This window comes from Marmota marmota, unplaced genomic scaffold (assembly GCF_001458135.2).
Source record: "Marmota marmota marmota unplaced genomic scaffold, marMar, whole genome shotgun sequence".
NCBI lineage: Eukaryota > Metazoa > Chordata > Mammalia > Rodentia > Sciuridae > Marmota > Marmota marmota.
The window spans coordinates 9,073,672-9,091,357 of NW_026000057.1; the positions used below are offsets into that span (position 1 = coordinate 9,073,672).

The window sequence follows — 17,686 nt, forward strand, 5'->3', positions numbered from 1 at the left end:
TATTTTTTGGAACCAGGGATTGAACTCAGGGGCACTCAGCCACTGAGCCACATCCCCAGGCCTATTTTGTATTTTATTTAGTGACAGAGTTTCACTGAGTTGCTTAGTGCCTTGCTTTTGCTGAGGATAGCTTTGAACTTGTGATCCTCCTGTCTCAGCCTCCCAAGCTGCTGGGATTATAGGCATGTGCCACTGCACCTGGCTTCCACTACATTTTAAATAATAGTATAATGACTATCTTACATATACATTGTAAATAAATATTTGAATAAATTCCTAGAAGTGAAAGTAATGGTTCAAAAAGTACATTTTAAAGATTTAGTATAGACTGCTAAAAATTATTGTAATTCATACTTACTTCAGCATGGTATAATATTATCCAAAATTTATAAATTCTAGTATTTGTATGGTTGAACTCTTTTTCTTTCTGTGCTGGGGGTTGAATCCTGGACCCATCCATGCTAGGCAATAGTTGGACTTTTGAAATATATTGGACATTTTCTTTCTTTTTTTTTTGAGAATTTTCTATTTGCCAGGAGTAGCAAGCAAAACTCATTGTCTCATACTTTGTGGATTTTTTTCTGCTTTATAACAAACTTTTCATATTTCAAACTCTTAAACTTGCAAATTCAGATGCTATACTCTGTCTTAGGGAGGAAGCATGTCTTAGAAGAAAGTAGGCCAAGTTACTTGGTGCCTCTGTTAGACTTCATTTCTTCCATTGCTTTTTTCGGTTGGAATTCCATTTTTTATGTTTTTATTTCTTGTTCTTTCTTCCTGTTTTTATTTTCCCCTCCTTTACTTTTAGTAAGACACACTTCCTTTTAAAACAATATCTCCAGGCATAATGGGTATATATGAGATTCTTATTTGTTGAAATAGGTATTATTTTCTTCATTTTATAAGGTGAGTTTTTTTTTTTTTTAAATGGTACTGCTTAAACCACAAGCTTCAGAGTCCTCCTTATCTTTTCTCCTTCATACCCACATCCACTCTGTGAGGAAACACCATCAGATCATCATCTCCACCACTATCTCCCTGGTCAAAGGTACTGCATCTTGTTCCTGGACTATTTTAACAGCCTTCTAACTGGTCTCTGTGCTTAGCTTTTACCATTTACTGTCTATTCTCAACCCAGAAGTCAGAGTGATCTGTGTCAGTTAGCTGTCCATAACAGAAGACTCAGATCATTAACTTACAAGGCGGAAAGGTTTACTTTAGCTCACATTTTGGAGGTTTCAGTCTATGGTTGGATGGATGACTTGATGGTTTGTGGTGAGGCAGGACATCATGGTGGAGGCCCTGGTGGAGGAAATTTTCACCTCAAGGCTGGGAGGGAGCAGAAGAGAGGAAAATGGGGAAGGGGAAGAGACAGAGAGAGGGAGGAAGGGCCGGTATCCCTCTATTCCATTCCAGGGCATGTCCCTATCTGATTGGAAGGCTTCCAGTAGGTCCCTCCTCTTACATGTTCTACCACCTCCCAATAGTACCCAGTACTGGGGACCTAGTGTTCAACTCATGGGCCTTTTGGGGACTTATCCCAAGCTATAAAGTGATCCCATTATAACTGGCCAGGGGAAGTCACTTTTCTATACAAAGTTCTCCAATGGCTCCTGATCTTCATCACCCCTGGCTCTTGTTTCTCTGATTTCATTCTCCATTCTTCTGTCATGTCCTCTTGGGTGCTCCTAGTAACTCAGGCATACTCCTGCCTTCAGTATTCATTATGCTTTCTGCTGAGAAAGTTGTCTGCGCAGACCTTTGCCTCCTTCAAATACTTTTTCTTGATCATTCTTTTAAAAGAGCACCTCTCATACTTCTTTAAATTTTTTTTTTTAGTTGTTGATGTACTTTTATTTATTTATTTTTATGTGGTGCTGAGAATCGAACCCAGTCCTCACATTTGCTAGGCAAGTGCTTTACCATTGAGCCACAACCCCAGCTCCCTCATACTTCTTATGTAGCCTCTCTGATGAATTTTTCTCAGTGGCATTATGCATAGGTGTGTGTGTCGATGGGCATCAACTCAGGGCTTGGTGCATGGTAGACAAACCTTCTATCACTGAACTATGTCCATAGGATTTAAAATCATCTGCCACTTCACATATTTTATTTATTTATCACCTGTCTCTATCAGAAAACTAAGTTCCATAAGGGTTGGAACTTTTGTTTTTGTTCTTTATTTTGTCCCCAACGTCTAAAAGAGTGCCTAGCATGGAAAAAAGCACTGAATTGATACTTGTTGAATGAGTGATTGCCCCACATTCCTAGGGTAGAGCAGGCCCGGGTGAACTGTGTAGAAATTCTTGATTTCTTCTCCCATCTCTAACTCCCTTGTCTTCCCGGGTTTATACTTAGGAGCCACTTCTTGATGGCACTTGTCACAGGTGAAAGCTGATGAATCCTGAAAGATATTCTTGGTAAATTTAATCTGTGTTCCTGCTGCCATCCGCAAGCCCAGCGGTGGTGATAGGCAGCTATAGAAGACTGAAGTTTTCACCCTTCAGTTTCTGTGGGTGCAAGAGAGAACATGAAATTAGATCTACCCGATTTGGGTTATATCCGGATTGCCATTCATGAGAACGAAGGCAGGAAGATACTTCCCCCAAAGCAGAACTTGGCGAAGGGTCAGTAGGATGCTGCTGTAGTTGAAAACCTCCATGTCCGCCTCTGTAATCTGTGGCGCAGCCCCACCCGCTCAGATTGAGGCTCACCTTAAGTTTCAGCCACATAACCGCAGGGCCGTGAAAATGCCAAGAGAGCTTCTAACCAAGGGTTTCGATTTCCTCCTCTGGGATTTAAAGTCCAGAAAGCAGAGGCTTGACTTCGCGGTCCAAGCGCATAAAGGGCGTGGGAGACAGAAGGGAAAGCAAGACAGTGTGCAAGCTCGCGCAGTCCACGGGCAAAGGCAGTCCAGGGCGGGAGGGCCGGGCTCTGGGAAGGGGGTCACCTGCACCCACCTGCACTTCCATGCCCCGAGGAGGTCTGAGTTGGGGAAGTTTCATCTGTGTTGTAAAGAGCCCTACTTTTTTTTTTTTTTTTGGAGAAGAGTCATTGTCAGTAAGCCTTTGACACACAAACCCACAATCAAGCCCGGTAGCGCTAAAACTATCCCTTAAAAGCAAAACAACAAAACTGCCACCGTACCTCCGCCCCAGTCCCGCACGTTGCTAAGTCCCAAGCTTCCCCCTTCCTTCCTTTCTTTTTAACGTCCTGTGTGTGGAGAGGTGAAGTTCCGGCGAAAGGCGAGCCCCCAAGGGTGACGCGTCCTGCTAGGAGCCCCAGTTCAAGTTTCGGTGGAAACTTTCTCCCCGAGGCCCCGCCTCCTTCACCTTGGAAACCGCGCGGGCCGGAGCGCGCGCCCCCGAGTTCTGGCGCACCTGGCGGTCGCGCGTCNGGAGCCGGCTCTGCCTTCCTCGCAGTGCCCAGCGCGGGTGGCGGCTCCGGGGCCGGACTCTCCGGGACCGCGGAGCAAACTTTGTGACTGTACCGGGACGCTGCGCGGTGACGAGGAGCCGCGGTGGCCGCAGGTACGTGGCATGCTGACCTGAGCTTTGCGCTCGAAGGGTTCTTTGATTTAGGGCTTCGAAGGAAAGGGGACAGTCCGAGTGGTTCTCCGCGAGCTGGGCAGGAGGAGCAGGTGGGTCCAGCCGGGACAGGACGGGAAGGAGGTGGTTTCTAGAGCTGCAGGCTGTGGCACAGGACGTTACTCGGTGACTGACTCCGGGAAAGAGAGGGCCAGCTTGTTTTGACGGAGAAAGATGTCATCAGGTTCTCCACCCCTTTCCTTGGTCCCTGGGGCCAGGGAGCCTGGATCCTACGTGAGGGACTGGCAAAGAGATCTGGCTCTCAGTTTTCCTCTCCAGACCTCCTTGCTTACACAGCAGATAAGTGGTGCCACTCAGGTTTGTAGCACTTCGCTGGTTTAAGGACTTGTTGGGTGGCTGTTGCTCAATTTCATAAATTCTCTCATGAAACTATTCAGGTCGTGGTTGTTATTGATAGTGTGTGTGCATGTTTTCCTTGGCCTTAACAAAGCTCACTTGTTAACCCCACTTCTGCGAGGGAGTAGAGTTAGCTTTTGTTTTATTTCAAGCCTGCTTAGAGGAGTATTGGTGGCGGCTGCAGCCTTGTTTGCTGGGGATTTTGGAAATCACATGAGCAGGTCCGATGAATTATGCCAGGTCTGTCCCAGCCTCTGGACCCATACCTTCACAACAGAGCCAGTTTCCATCATTCTTCAGGTGCCCCATCCCCAGCCATCCAGGGATCGGGAACACTACACTCCCCCTGAGGGAAACAGCCCCCAAACCAAAGAGAGACAGCCTCTGGAGGAGGAGGAGGAGTAAACAATGCGTACCAATTGTTGCTTCCCTGTGGGTTGGGCCTACTACTCCCTTTGCTTTTCTGGAAGGCCTTGCTATCAAATTCATCTCATTAGGAAGTCAGCTGATCCCTGCTAATAGTCATAGCAGCCCTGATGAAATTATATAGGTCATTGAAAAATAATTCCCACTTAATCACCTTTATCTTGTTGATTAAGAGAGAAAAGATTTCCTTTCCTTATGGTACACCATGCCTGCTTGTCAGGGTCACCTGCCTGACCTCAAGTTTACTTGTGCTCCTGGCACTAGACAGGATATGGTCTCTGAACCTGCCCAAACATGGTGGACCACAGCCAAATTCCACTTTTGGAAAACTTCAGTAGTCTTCTTTGGACAGAAGTTGAGCCAGAGATTCAGTCCATAAATTTATGGCATATTAGTTGGCTTTGAATAACTTATCAGATAATTAAAGGCTGGTTTCTTTTAGTTCTGGTTAATCTCTTCCTGCAAAGCTTCTAAGAATTGTGTCTGTGCCTGCATTGAAATAAATTAAGTTTGGGGTCCCATTTGTCATTTGTCTTAGAGCTTTAGGAACAGGATTAAACTGTGCCGGGTGAATGGAAAGGGCAAGGGAAACTGGCCATAATCAAATGAACTCAGGGAATGATTTAGAGGGGCCAAATAATTTAGGTCCAACTGCCCAGCTCCTTTCTTCTTACTTTGAACACAGAGGTACTATGTTTAGGCCTTTGAAGACTTTGAAGGAATGAAAAGGGTGTTCTGTTTTTACAGAATCAGAGTAACACATTGCTGGACAGTTCTGTATTCGACCTCCCAAGTTTCAAAATACTTTCTTTGCAAAGTTCTTTCTATAAAAGGAAGCTAACAGATAATGACTACAACTCAAGAAACAGATGTACAAATGTGTAGAAATGTGAAGGTAAATATTAGAAGAAACAAAATTTACTGCTGAGGAATAAAATTATGATCTTGTAGCACCTTTAAGAAGGAAATTTGATAATGTCCCTCTTCTCTCTATAAATATAAAGCAAGTTGATTTTCTCTGATTTCTGCTTAGACACTTGATCTTTATTATGTGTATGTACACTTGTCTCATAGGGATCTGGAACCTTATTCTTGGCCTTGAAACACAATTTATATCTACTTTACACTTCTTCCTAGTGACTTGCAATTCTTAGTTTTAGCCCAGGTAGAGGAACAATGCTTAAGAGTGACTAAACACTCCAAGGACTTTATTTAAAGGGATCTCTTAGTAAAGACAGTAACAAAAGTGAAAATTTCTATAATGTCTTATGATTAACAAAGTTATTTCACACATATCATATTTATGCCTTGTGATTTAATCATTTCATAGCGAACTCTATTAGACTACACAGGAAGAAAACAGATAACATTGTGAGATAAAAAGGAATTTTTTTGTACCTTTATTTTATTTATTTATTTGTGTTGATGTGGTGCTGAGGATCGAACCTAGTGCCTCGCAGGTGCTAGGCGAGCGTTCTACTGCTGAGCCACAACCCCAACCCAATAAAAAGGGATTTTAAGTGCATACTTTGCTCTGTTTGGTGGACTCAGATCAACAGTCAGGATTTCTGATTTATAGGCCATGCTTTCAATTTTTTCCATTTCATTTTGTGAAGTATTTGAATATGAAATGGGATCACCTTTCTTTCTTTAATCATCTTTTTTTCTTTTTTATTGTGTGGGGATTGAGCCCAGTTGCTCTGCCACTAAGCTATATCCCTAGGCCTTTTAATCGTTTACTTTAAGATAGGGTCTTGCTGGATTGCCCTGGCTGGCCTTGAACTTATGATCCACTTTCCTTGACCTCCCAGGTATCTGGGATTGCAGATGTGCACCACTGCACTCAGCTGGGATCTTATTTCTTATTAACCAAAATGAGGACTCATATGGACAGGTCAATAGGACTATATATAAATATGTGTATGTGCCTGTTTGTGTGTGTGTGTGTGTGTGTGTATACATATATATGCATATATATGATCTTTATATTCTCTGAGTCTCAACAGTGTAACTATCCAATAAAACTGAACTAATGTCCATCACATTTGGAAGGGAAATCCTGCAGGGAGAGGGGATTAATAGATGTCCTGATAGATTAAATAATGAACTATTGGTAATGTCTAAAATTAAACAAACAAACCAGGAAACAGCAATGTAAATGTGTGATTTTTCAAACATGGTAGTAATTACCAGAATAAACAGAAGAGTCAAAGGACTTCTTTTTTGTGGGGAATGAAATTTAGAGATGAGGCAGAGTCAGGCCGGAATCTTTTTTTTTTGCAATATATCTGATTTAGATAAAATTTTATTTTTTGTATGTGTGTTTTGGTATTTATGAAAAACTTTAGAGAGGATAGAGTAAGGGTCTGTGGTCAGGATTTTAGAGTCTCCCTAGCACTTGTTTGCGCTCTTCCCCAGGCAGATTGAGAATTTCCCCAGGCCAGTGGTTCCTCATTTACCTCTCTAGGCTATTCTTTCTTTTCCTTCTATCTGGTTTTTACAATGTTTGGGTAGGTTATAGGACTATGGATCCAAAGACATTTATCTCTAATTCCTCGTATTTCCATTATGAAAATGCCTTAAATATCTTTAGAATCTTCAGAACCTGAACCATTTGTTGTTGTTAATTTTGTGATTGCTTTTGCTTAGAATTAGAGACATGCTGTTAGAAGTTGACAGTGTTTGCTCAGTTGAATTTTTTGAAAATAATTTAATTTTTTAAAATTTTCATACTGGGGATTGAATCCAGGGGTGCTTTACCAGTGAGCTATATCCTCAGCCCCTTTCTTTCTTTTTTTAAAAAAATACTTTTAATTTTGAGACAGGGTCTTGCTAAGTGGCTTAAGTCCTCACTAAGTTACTGAGGCTGGTCTCCCACTTGTGATCCTCCTACCTTAGCCTCCTGAGTCTCTGGGATTATAGGTGTGTGCTACCATGCCCGGCTGCTCAGATGAATTTGATAAACTGGAATTTGGGATGTATTTTTATCTTGAGAAATAAAGAAAGAACACTAAAAGGACTTTTTCAGTATTTGTGTGTCACTTAATTTTTAAGTTCTGAGAGTGAGTATGCTGTTGTCTCCCAAGGAGGTAGAGACAGATAATATTTCAGCACTATTATAAAAAAGTTAACACCTTGTTTTCCCTTTTCTTTATGAATAAGACTCCTACTCCACTTCCATTTATGAAACTTTTTTCTTTCTGATTATACATATAAATATATATTATTAAAAATCTAAACATTACTAAAATATAATGTTGACAGTTAAAATGCATTATGATCTTATGTTCTGAAGAAACTGCTATATATCCCCTCAAAATTTTTCTTTATATAAAGCTATATTTATTTATCATTTTGGTTGTTAATGACAAAGAAGAATAATACCATGCAACTTTCAACTTGGTATTTATATATTAATTTATTTTTGGAGTAGGAATTCATAAACCTAGGGTTCGAGCACTGAGCTACATGTAGCCCTTCACTGTTTTTTTTTTAAATATTTATTTTTTAGATGTAGTTGGACACAATACCTTTATTTAATTAATTTATTTTTATGTGGTGCTGAGCATTGAACCCAAGGCCTCACATATGCTAGGCGAGCGCTCTACCACTGAACCCCAGCCCCAGCCCCACTTCACTGTTTTTTTTTTTTTTAAATTAAAATTTATTTTTTAGTTGTAGATGCACACAATACCTTTATGTTATTTATTCATTTTTATGTGGTGTTGAGGATGGAACCCAGTGCTTCACGTGTTAGTCAAGCATTCTAACACTGAGCCATAATCTCAACCCTCCAGCCCTTCTTTTTTTTTTTTTCCTTTTTGTAGTTGTAGATGGACAGAGTGCCTTTATTTTATTTGTTTATTTTTCTATGGTGCTGAGGATCGAAACCAGTGCCTCACGCATAATGAGCAAGTGCCCTGCCACTGAGCTACAGCCCCAGCTCCCAGCTCTTGCTTTTTATTTTTATATTTTTTAATTTTATTTTATTTTTCTGGTCCTGGGGATCGAACTTAGGGGTGCTCTACCAATAATTTACATTTCCAGTTCTTATTCTTTATTTTGAGACAGAGTCTCACTAAGTTGCTGAGACTGGCCTCAAACTTGTGATCCTCCTGCCTCAGCCTCCTGAGTATCTGAAAATACACACATGGATCACCATACCTGGTTTGGTTTTTATTTTTAACTTGACAATATGTTTTGAAAGTGTTTCTCTCTTCATACATATAGATCATCTCTAGTTTTCTTTTTTGACTGGCCATAGAGTTCTGTGTCAAATAGATTTATTATGGGCTAAATAGTTCCTTCTCGTGGAATTTGGATTATTTCTCATTTCTCAAGAATAATGCTTAAGAAACCATCCTTGAAAAGAGTATCATTGTATGCGTGTGCGAGTGTTTTCTGTAGGAAGGTTGGTGAAAGTCACAGATGTGAAAATGTCACACTTCTCTGGTTTGCACTTCTGCCAGTCATGTCACCGTCATGCCACTTCACTTCTTGTTGTGTTAGCATCCTTTTTCCTAACGACCGAGATTGAAGATCGAAATTATCAGCACACAACCAGGAGAGGTCATGATAGCGCTAAGCTTTCAGGTGGTGCTCACCTCATTTCTTCACATTTCAAGTTCTTTTTGGCTTTAATGTGTTCCCCAAAGAGGGGATAGTAATTGATAACAGCTATAAAAATACTCTGCAGTTGTTGGATGATCTGCTAATTAGTTTTTATGAAGCATAGTTTCTTTTTTCACATTTTCTTAAGAACATTATTCTAGGACATGCCATTAAGGAGTTCAGAAAATCCATGAGGTTTTGCAGAATGCAGGAGTGTTTTTTTTTTTAAAATTTTTTTTTTAGTTCTATATGGACTCAATGCCTTTCTTTGTTTTTATGTGGTGCTAGGATCAAACCCAGTGCCTCACACTTGCGAGGCAAATGCTCTACCACTGAGACACAACTCCAGCCCCAGGAGTGTGTTTTAACTCCTCTCCTTGGATTGTTAAAGTTTACTTCTGTTGGAAATATTGGTCAGAGGTCAATTTTAGGATTTGGGAGCTTGTAGAAAGTGCTAGAAACTGATTTTCATCTCTTGTATGCAGAAAATGTGAAATAAGATATGTTGGCTAGATTGCATGACTCAGACTCACTGAGGAGGGACATTTCAGGAATTCCTGTGGCAGAATTTTTACTGACCAAAGAGTTGATTAATATTTTCACTTAGTTTAAAGTTTTTTTCATAACCATTCTATTAAAGCAGTATGTTTTATTCCTCAAAATAAATATTTTCTGATATTTTTTTGGTATGCGTGTTCATGGGACTTGGAGTTGGTCATTTTAGGTTCATTTTCTTTGTAACATATCAGAATTGGAAGAATATTTTTACATATATATATCTGTATACACACTCGCATCCACTTACCCACACCCTGTATCTATATACATGCGTAGTATGTAGAGATAACACATTGTTTTAAAAATAAGATCTTGAGATGGGTACGGTAGCACAGGCCTGTGATCCTAGTGACAGAGAAGGCTGAGGCAGGAGGATGGAAAATTTGAGGCCAGACTCAGAAACTTGGTGAGATCTTGTCTCAAAAATAAGTTTATTTATAGATGGATAGAGCTGGGTGTAGCTCAGTGGTAAAGCACCCCTGGGTTCAATTCCCAGTGACCTTGTTTCAAAATAAAAAATAATAAGTAGCTTACTGATAGAGTACCCTTGGTTTCAATCCCTAGTACTGCCAAAAAAAAAAAAAAAAGAATCTTTAGCAGGTCATTTAACGGAAAACTTTGTACATCCTCAAAATAAGGATGACATCTGACCAATTTATTTTATTAGAAAAATGTTTCTGATTTTTTAAAATTTTTTTCTTTAGTTGTAGATGGACACAGTACATTTACTTTATTTATTTTTATGTGGTGATCAAACCCAGTGCCTTATATGTGCCAGTTGATGCTCTACCACTGAGCCACAACCCCCAGCCCCTGATATTTTTAGTATAAAAACTTTCTTAACAAAATAAGAATTTTGGGCTGGGGTTGTAGCTCAGCGGTAGAGCACTTGCCTAATGTATGAGGCACTGGTTTCGATCCTCTGCACCACATATAAATAAATAAATTAATCAAATAAACAAGAATTTCTTAAGACATGTTTATGTATGGTTATTTAGATCTTTTGTGTGGAAAAATGCAACATATCTAATATATTATTCTTGATTATTGTCTTTAACATGAAGTCATTTTTGATCAGTTGAATATTTTAAATCTAATTTGTACATATTCCAAAATGTTTGTACCTTTGTCTTATTTTAAGCAAGATGTAGTAATTTAAATGCTGTTGAAAAATCTGACCTTGATTTGCTTCAGGAAGCACCAAACTCATTGATATTTACCTGCTGCTTGTGTTAAAAACTTAATGGTTAATGTTAATTTTTTTATCAGTGTGATTAAGTTTGGCCTCTGAATTTCTTGTACTCACCAGCATATGACTGTTTAGGACTTTGCATGTCCTATTTGAAAACTGCACCCTGGAATTGCTAGAGATAGTGAGAACCAGCTTGCAGCATTTTGGGACTGGCTGCTTTGGCGCCCCCTTTTTTCCTTAAAGTAATCCTACCTCTTGGTCATGTTTTAGGGTTGGGTCATCACCAAGGAGTGGTCATTCCTTTACAGTGAATCACAAAATGAGCAGGTGTGACGGAGTCCTACCTAGGCTGATTCACACAACCTGCTGTTCTCCAGGCTCCTGTCAGTACAGGTGTGCCAGGAATCAACTCTTGTGCTTAACTCCAAAATCTGCATCCTCATTGCTGACCTTCAGAACCCTAGGCTTCCTTCTCCAATTCCTTAGTGTATGTTTAGATCCTGACATCAAATTAAGTGACAGGGAGACAAGTAACTCCTCATCTTAATCACCCAGCTGAGTTCCTTACATTGAACTGAATCCTGTATATGTTTCTAGTGGATGCTCTGGCTCTTATTATCAAATATTCTCTTATTATCAAATATTCTAATATTCTATTATCAAATATTCTAATTAGAATATTTCCCTTCATTTCTATTTGCAATTTTTTATTCTCCTACTCTGTTTTCAGGCCACATTCGATTTTGCTTTTTTGTGTTGCTGGGGATTGAACCCAGGTGTTGGTCTGTGCTGTTAAGCATTCTACCATCAAGCCACACCTAGACCCAGTTTGATTTCATCAAGTATAGCTTTGCTTATGTCACCAATAATGGCCTTACCTGCCTACTAGGGAGTGACTCAATTTCAGGCGTGTTGGTTAATTTTATGTGTCAGCTTGTCTGGGCTACAGGTTGCCCAGATAAACATTCTGGGTGTGTCTGTGCGAGTTTCTGAATGAGATTAGCATAGTAATTCAGGTTGCCCTCCCCAGTGTGGGTGGGCCTTATTCAATAAGTAGAAGAACTCACTAGAATAAAAAGGCTGAGTAAGCAAGACTTTGCTCCCATTCTCTCTCTCCCTCTCCCTCTCCCTCTCCCTCTCCCACTCCCACTCCTCCCTTTCCTGTGTATAAGTTGGGAATCGGCCTTCTGTCTTCAGACTCACATGGGAACTTATGTTTTTGGTTCTTCTGCATCTCCAGCTTACTGACTTCAGATGTTGGGAATTCTCAGACTTTAGAATCTCATGACCAATTTCTTATAGTAAATCTGTTTATACGCATATACATAAACACAGACACGTCTCCTACTGCTTCTGTTTCTCTCTAGAACCCTAATACTCAACTCATCGATGACCTAGTGTCCTGAGCAGGTCCTCTGCTTTGGCTGCTGGGTTGGTCTGAACCTCATTTCTGAACACACCCTCCCTCTTTCTTTTCCTCTTCTCTGTTGGGACTAGTCTTTCCTCTTTCCAGTTATTTCAGGGCTGTGCATTCATAAAACCTAGTTCAGAGCCCGTGTCCTCCATTCATTCATTCATTCTCAACTGTCTCTTCCTATAGCAATTTCCTAACATCCAAATCTTGGTACAGAAAGTTTAGGGCCTTAGCCATTGGTTGTATTCAGGCGTTGTCTTTCATTTGTCCTTCTCCTCAGCTAGATTATAAACTCCCGTAGGATCTGGGCCAAACTATACTTTCAGCTCTCGCTGTTCCTGGTGTTGCCTTTCTTTCACTTAGAAGGTGGCCAGTGTGTGTTTACTGATAATTTGAAAGCATTAAGATTCACCTAGGGCAGGCAAGGCCAAGGAGGGGCTTGTGTGCCTGCACTGTCCCCTTTGAGGCCATGGCAGAAGCATCTCCTTCATTCACTATGAGGCCCTGAGCTTTTGGCTGGGGCAGTGCTCCAGGGAGGGCCTGCAAGTTGCTTGAGGTTGTTACTAGAGGTGAAACTTACATATCTTCCTTGACCTAGAGCCATCTTTTCCCAAGGAAAGAATTGAGTTGGATTTAAAGTCCTGTTGAGAGGCTGGGGATGTGGCTCAAGCTGTAGCGCGCGCGCCTGGCATGCGTGCGGCCCAGGTTCGATCCTCAGCACCACATACAAACAAAGATGTTGTGTCCGCCGAAAACTAAAAAATAAATATTAAAAAATTAAAAAAAAAAAAAGTCCTGTTGAATTTGTCCCTTCTCCAGGAACTGCTTTGCACCTGTTCTTGGTCTCATCTACTTTGCCCTTGTCTCTTGTAATTCCCGTTGCTCTGCCTCCGGCTGAGTCTTTTCCTATCATCCCCATTAAATATGCTGCATTAGCACATTTAGGTCAAAAATTTTGAACAAAGGTGAAGGAGAAGAAATGTAGAAAGGGAGCTGTATGTTCCTAGGAAATTTGGATTTGTCAAATTTTATGCAAATTTCCTTCAAACACAATGTGACTTTGTTTTTCCTGCATTCCTAATGGAACGTAGTTTTTGAGAAACATCATTTGGAATCTGACCTCCTTCCCTCAGATTGGCCTTTAAGCTCAGACCCTCTGCACTTCGCATCCCTCTTACACTGTTCTCTTGCACTTGTCTTTTAACATTATAGTTTACTTTTTTACTGTATCTTCTTTTATTGACCATATAACATATAGACTCTTTGAAGGACAGAGATGGTTGGTTGTATTAGCTTTGGCTAAGTTGGTTTTAATATCTTGAGACACACACCAGTGCCCAGTGCTCAAAGTTATTTGTTGAATTGGATGGGGATTTGATAACCTGGGGACCTTCCATCTCCACATACCCTTGTTGCTTCGGCTTCCTGTGGCAACCTCTCAGACCACTTTCCTTTTCCTTGTCGCTGAAGACCCCTCATAACTATACCTGGTGTAATTTTTTTCAAATCATAATAACTACTTGCTTTCCAGGTCTATGCCTTTGTAATAGCCACACGGAGAACAGAGTGATTTACCTTTTCTTGGTAGTTCATGGTCTACAAAGTCCTTTCACATGTATCTCTCATTTGGGATATTCTCTAGTCTGTGGCTGCAATGGAATGTATTCTTTAGGGCCTGCCTTTCTCCAAAGTATGTGAGTTACCCAAATCTTTTCCTTCCATGGGAAGCAAGCATTTTTCAGTATGTGCTGGGCTTTGCTGTTGTCAGATTATGAATGACAGTGTGCTGCTTTGACAGCATCTTCTGGCTTACTGGGAACAGTCATATTCCCCAAAAGAGTGCCTGTATGGCAGGCAGTAAGGTCCTCAAGTCAAGTGATGAAAATGGATAAAGAAGGGGAGTGGGAAGAAAGAAACACCACTGGCAATAAACATTTATGGATACTTTTCAATGGAAGGCACTTGGCTAGGTGTCACAAAAACCCTTGTTGTCCCCAAGTTAATTTTTTAGCAGGAGCTCCATGAAGATCTGTGCTCCATAGAGATGCATGAGTGGAACTGAGAAGGTTGCCTCCAAGGTTATGATCATTGGTGATGAGCGCTGGTGGCCTTCAGGTTCTTTGCCAGTGAAATCCTATCACTGTCTTCCTAGCCCTTTCCTCCATGAGCTATGGAGACGGAACCATTTTCTTCCTGAAAACCTCTGTTCTTGCCTGCAAGCCATGGGAGTGCTCAGTAACTATTAGTGTCTAATGATGACACAGGGATATTCCTCTGAGCCCTCGGAGAGCTGTAGGCGTGTCACACATTGACAGGTGCTCACAAATCTCTTTTTGCTGTTTTGAAATATCACTGCCAGGGGAGTTGTATACAACGTGTTCTGACAGAGTGGTCTTAAATATTCATTTCTTTTCCCCATTACTTTAAGAGAAACGCCAGTGTTTAGTCTTCAGGTTGCCAGTAGCAATTTTGGAGAAATTGTATTATAACTTTTTCAAGAGACTGATTTTAATGTAGCTCGTTTATTTATACATTAGTTGATTACCGTGATTATTTATTTATTTATTTATGTGTGGTGCTGAGGATCGAACCCAGTGCCTCACACATCCTAGGCAAGTGCTCTATCATGGAGCCACAACCCCAGCCCTGCTGTGATTATTTTTAATGATGGAGGGATATTCACTTTGGGGTAGTGGAAATTCAGGGGTTAAATGGAGGTTTTGGATTTATTATGCCTTCTGGTGAGTTAATTAGCAAGTATTTATTATGGTATTAGGCTACATGGGCATAGTGATGCAATTTGGATGCAAATGTGGTTCACATCCCTGATCTCCTTACCAATTAGTAAGTGTGTGACCTCAGACAAATTGCTTTTCTTTGATGAACCTTAGCTTCCTCATCTATAAAATAGACTCAGGTGTGGTGATGCAGGCCTGTGGGCCCAGCTGCTCAGGAAGCAGGAGGATCTTGAGTTTAAGGACAGTCTTGGCAACCTAGTGAGACCCTGGATCTTATTAAAATAAAACAAAACCAAACATGTATACAAAATTACTCTTTTGGCCTGGGGTTGTAGTTCAGTGGAATAGTGTGAGGTGTTAGATTTGACCTCTACCGCTGCAAAATAACAAAAGAGATAATCCGCATCTCAGGGAGTCTCTGTGACGGTTAACTAAGATGCTCAGGCTCCACTTGAACTCTTTTAGGGACCATGGGGAGATTCAGAAGGTGTGTAAGATACATCTCTGCACAGCCGTGAAAGACGGGTAGCTGATGCACAGAAAATCAGGACAGTGTGTAATAAAGTGTTATTTGTATAGAAAGGAAGTGCAAGAAACTGGAAAGGTAGAGGTCACTACCTTGAAGGTAGAGTCTTCAAGACTCTCTATGGGGGCTGTATTGGGATTCCTGAGCTCTCAAATTATAGAAATCTGAACTGTAGGCCTGGGTGTAGCTCAGTGGTGGAGGCGCCTGCCTGGGGTGTGCAAGGCCCTGGGTTCCATCCCCGGCACTGCAAAAATGAACAATGAAGGAACTGTGTTGAAGGGAGACTTCTTGGTTCCCATGGCCAAAGTATAGGAGAAGTGGGGTGGGTCTCAGGGAAGCCGAAACTGGGAGCTCCTGTACCACCCTGATTCTCTGTCTCATACTCTGCGTCAGTTTTCTCATCGTGGCTTGGGGTGTGGCTGCAGCAAGCCAGGCAGCAGCCAGAAGAGGACCTGACCTCCTTTGTTTAGTTTAAATTCTCAAAATCTCAGGATTGGTTGGCCTCACTTGATCGACGTTCCTGTCCTTGTGCTCAGGGACACAGGTTCAGTACCTGGTAATTGGAGCCCTCTCTGGAAATACCTGTTTGGGCTGGGGAAGAGGAGCAAGATTTTTTTTTGGTACCAGTGATTGAACCCAGGGGCACTTAACCACTGAGCTATGACCAGCCTGTTTTTTATTTATTGTTTGTAGACAGGGTCTTGATAAGTTTCTAAGGCTGGCTTTGAGCTTGTGTTCCTCTTGCCTAACCTCCTGAGTTGCTGGGATTACAGGTGGGAATGTCTTGGCGAAGGGGAACAGTTTTAAAAAGAAAGATTGTACCATTATTAGAGGAGAGGAGAGGTGCTGGACAGTAAGAGCTGGAGATGTGTTTATTCTTGAGGGCACAGGGGAGAGCTGGAGCTGGTTGCGGGGCTGGTGTGCAGAACACTGAACCAAAGGCAGAGTCCAGAAGAGTAGATGGTTTGTATTAGTGAAACAGGATAAAGTAGGCATGGGCAGATGACATGAAGTAGTTTATTGAGGGAGTGGAAAAACCCTGAGACTAACATGGGATTGTCATTGTCCTACCAGTGCTGGCTTCGATTCTTTAAAATAGGTTTCATATTGTAGGCCAGTTATTTGAGTTGGTAAGCAGAGGACATGGGCATTTGAGTAGTTGAACTGATTGATTGTAAACAGATGGTCTTTGTCATCAAGAGGCAGTTATCCACTGCCTTAAAAATGGATGCTATGAAGTGCATGAGCAAGTTGCCATCTTAATTTTCCAGTAAGCCAAAAACAACAATAAAATAGATGCTTCAGATACAATCTTGCTTTTAGATGAATTCTAACAAATGGACAATGAATGATAGAAATAAAATATTGCCATTTTATCACCCTTAGTGAAATAGTAGCTCTAGGGAATGACTTCAGTGGCTGCTGAAACTGTTAAGGAGTGGGGTTTAATACTTAGCATCCCCCCAACACCAAACCAAACCCCAAAAGCTATTAGGTCAGAGTCTCATGGGGACTTTATGATTGACAGGTCAGGCTTATTACCCCCTGATCTATCTTACTATTATAAAAAGAGAAAGACGCACAAATGACATGCCTCCTAGTTGATTCAGTAGGAAATACACAGAACAACCTGTGAAATTTCTTGCTGGGGAAAAAAAACACCCCAAAAAACCCAAAAATGAATGTGATATTTTGGGGGGATAAAGGAATGATAGTAGTGTTTTTGTTTTTTTAAAAGTTCTTATTTCTTGAAAAAAAATTTTTCAGGTTATGTGATAGCATATCAGCTTTCTAAGGCTGATATAACAAATTACCACAAACTGGGTGGATTAAAAACCAGAACTTCTTTCCCTCATTGTTGTGGAGGCCAGAAATCTAAAATCAAGGTGTAGGCAGGGCAGAGTCTCTGGAGGAGGATCCTTGCCTCTTCCAGCCTCTGGTGGATGTCCTTGGCTTGTGGCTGAGATTCTCTGCCACCTTCACTCTGCGTTCTCCTCCCTGGGTCTGTGGCGGATCTCCCTCTGTCTGTCTCTTACCAATGATGGCATTTAGGACATTCTTGGATAATCCAAGAAAAACTCTTCCTTAAGATTCTGAATTTAGTCACACCTTTTTGTAAGTAGTATTCACAGGTTCTAAGAATTAGGAAGTGAATATATCTTTGGGTGGGGCATGTTTTTGCCCATTGCCAGTATGACCTATGAGATTTGTTTTAAAACAGTCCAGCAGGGGCAAGGAGTAGAAATGGGAAATGGTTGGTAACTGGCGGAATCCAGA

The 17,686-nt window shown here is 41.1% G+C and overlaps 1 protein-coding gene and 1 long non-coding RNA gene across 2 annotated transcripts in view; one reads left to right on the forward strand and one right to left on the reverse strand.

Moving 5' to 3' along the window:
* Positions 1-862: 862 nt before the first annotated feature.
* On the reverse strand, positions 863-3,291 carry LOC125619765. The gene is made up of 2 exons (XR_007351349.1): positions 2,715-3,291; positions 863-2,510 (listed from the first exon to the last, which is right to left on the reverse strand). It is a non-coding gene; the product is annotated as an uncharacterized LOC125619765 (long non-coding RNA).
* A 112-nt stretch (positions 3,292-3,403) lies between these two features.
* Positions 3,404-17,686, forward strand: part of Fhip1a (FHF complex subunit HOOK interacting protein 1A) — a 242,735-nt gene continuing 228,452 nt past the window's right edge. The window contains exon 1 of the mRNA XM_015484474.2: positions 3,404-3,530. The gene's annotated coding sequence lies outside the window, so the exon portion shown is untranslated. The remainder of the gene's footprint in view (positions 3,531-17,686) is intronic.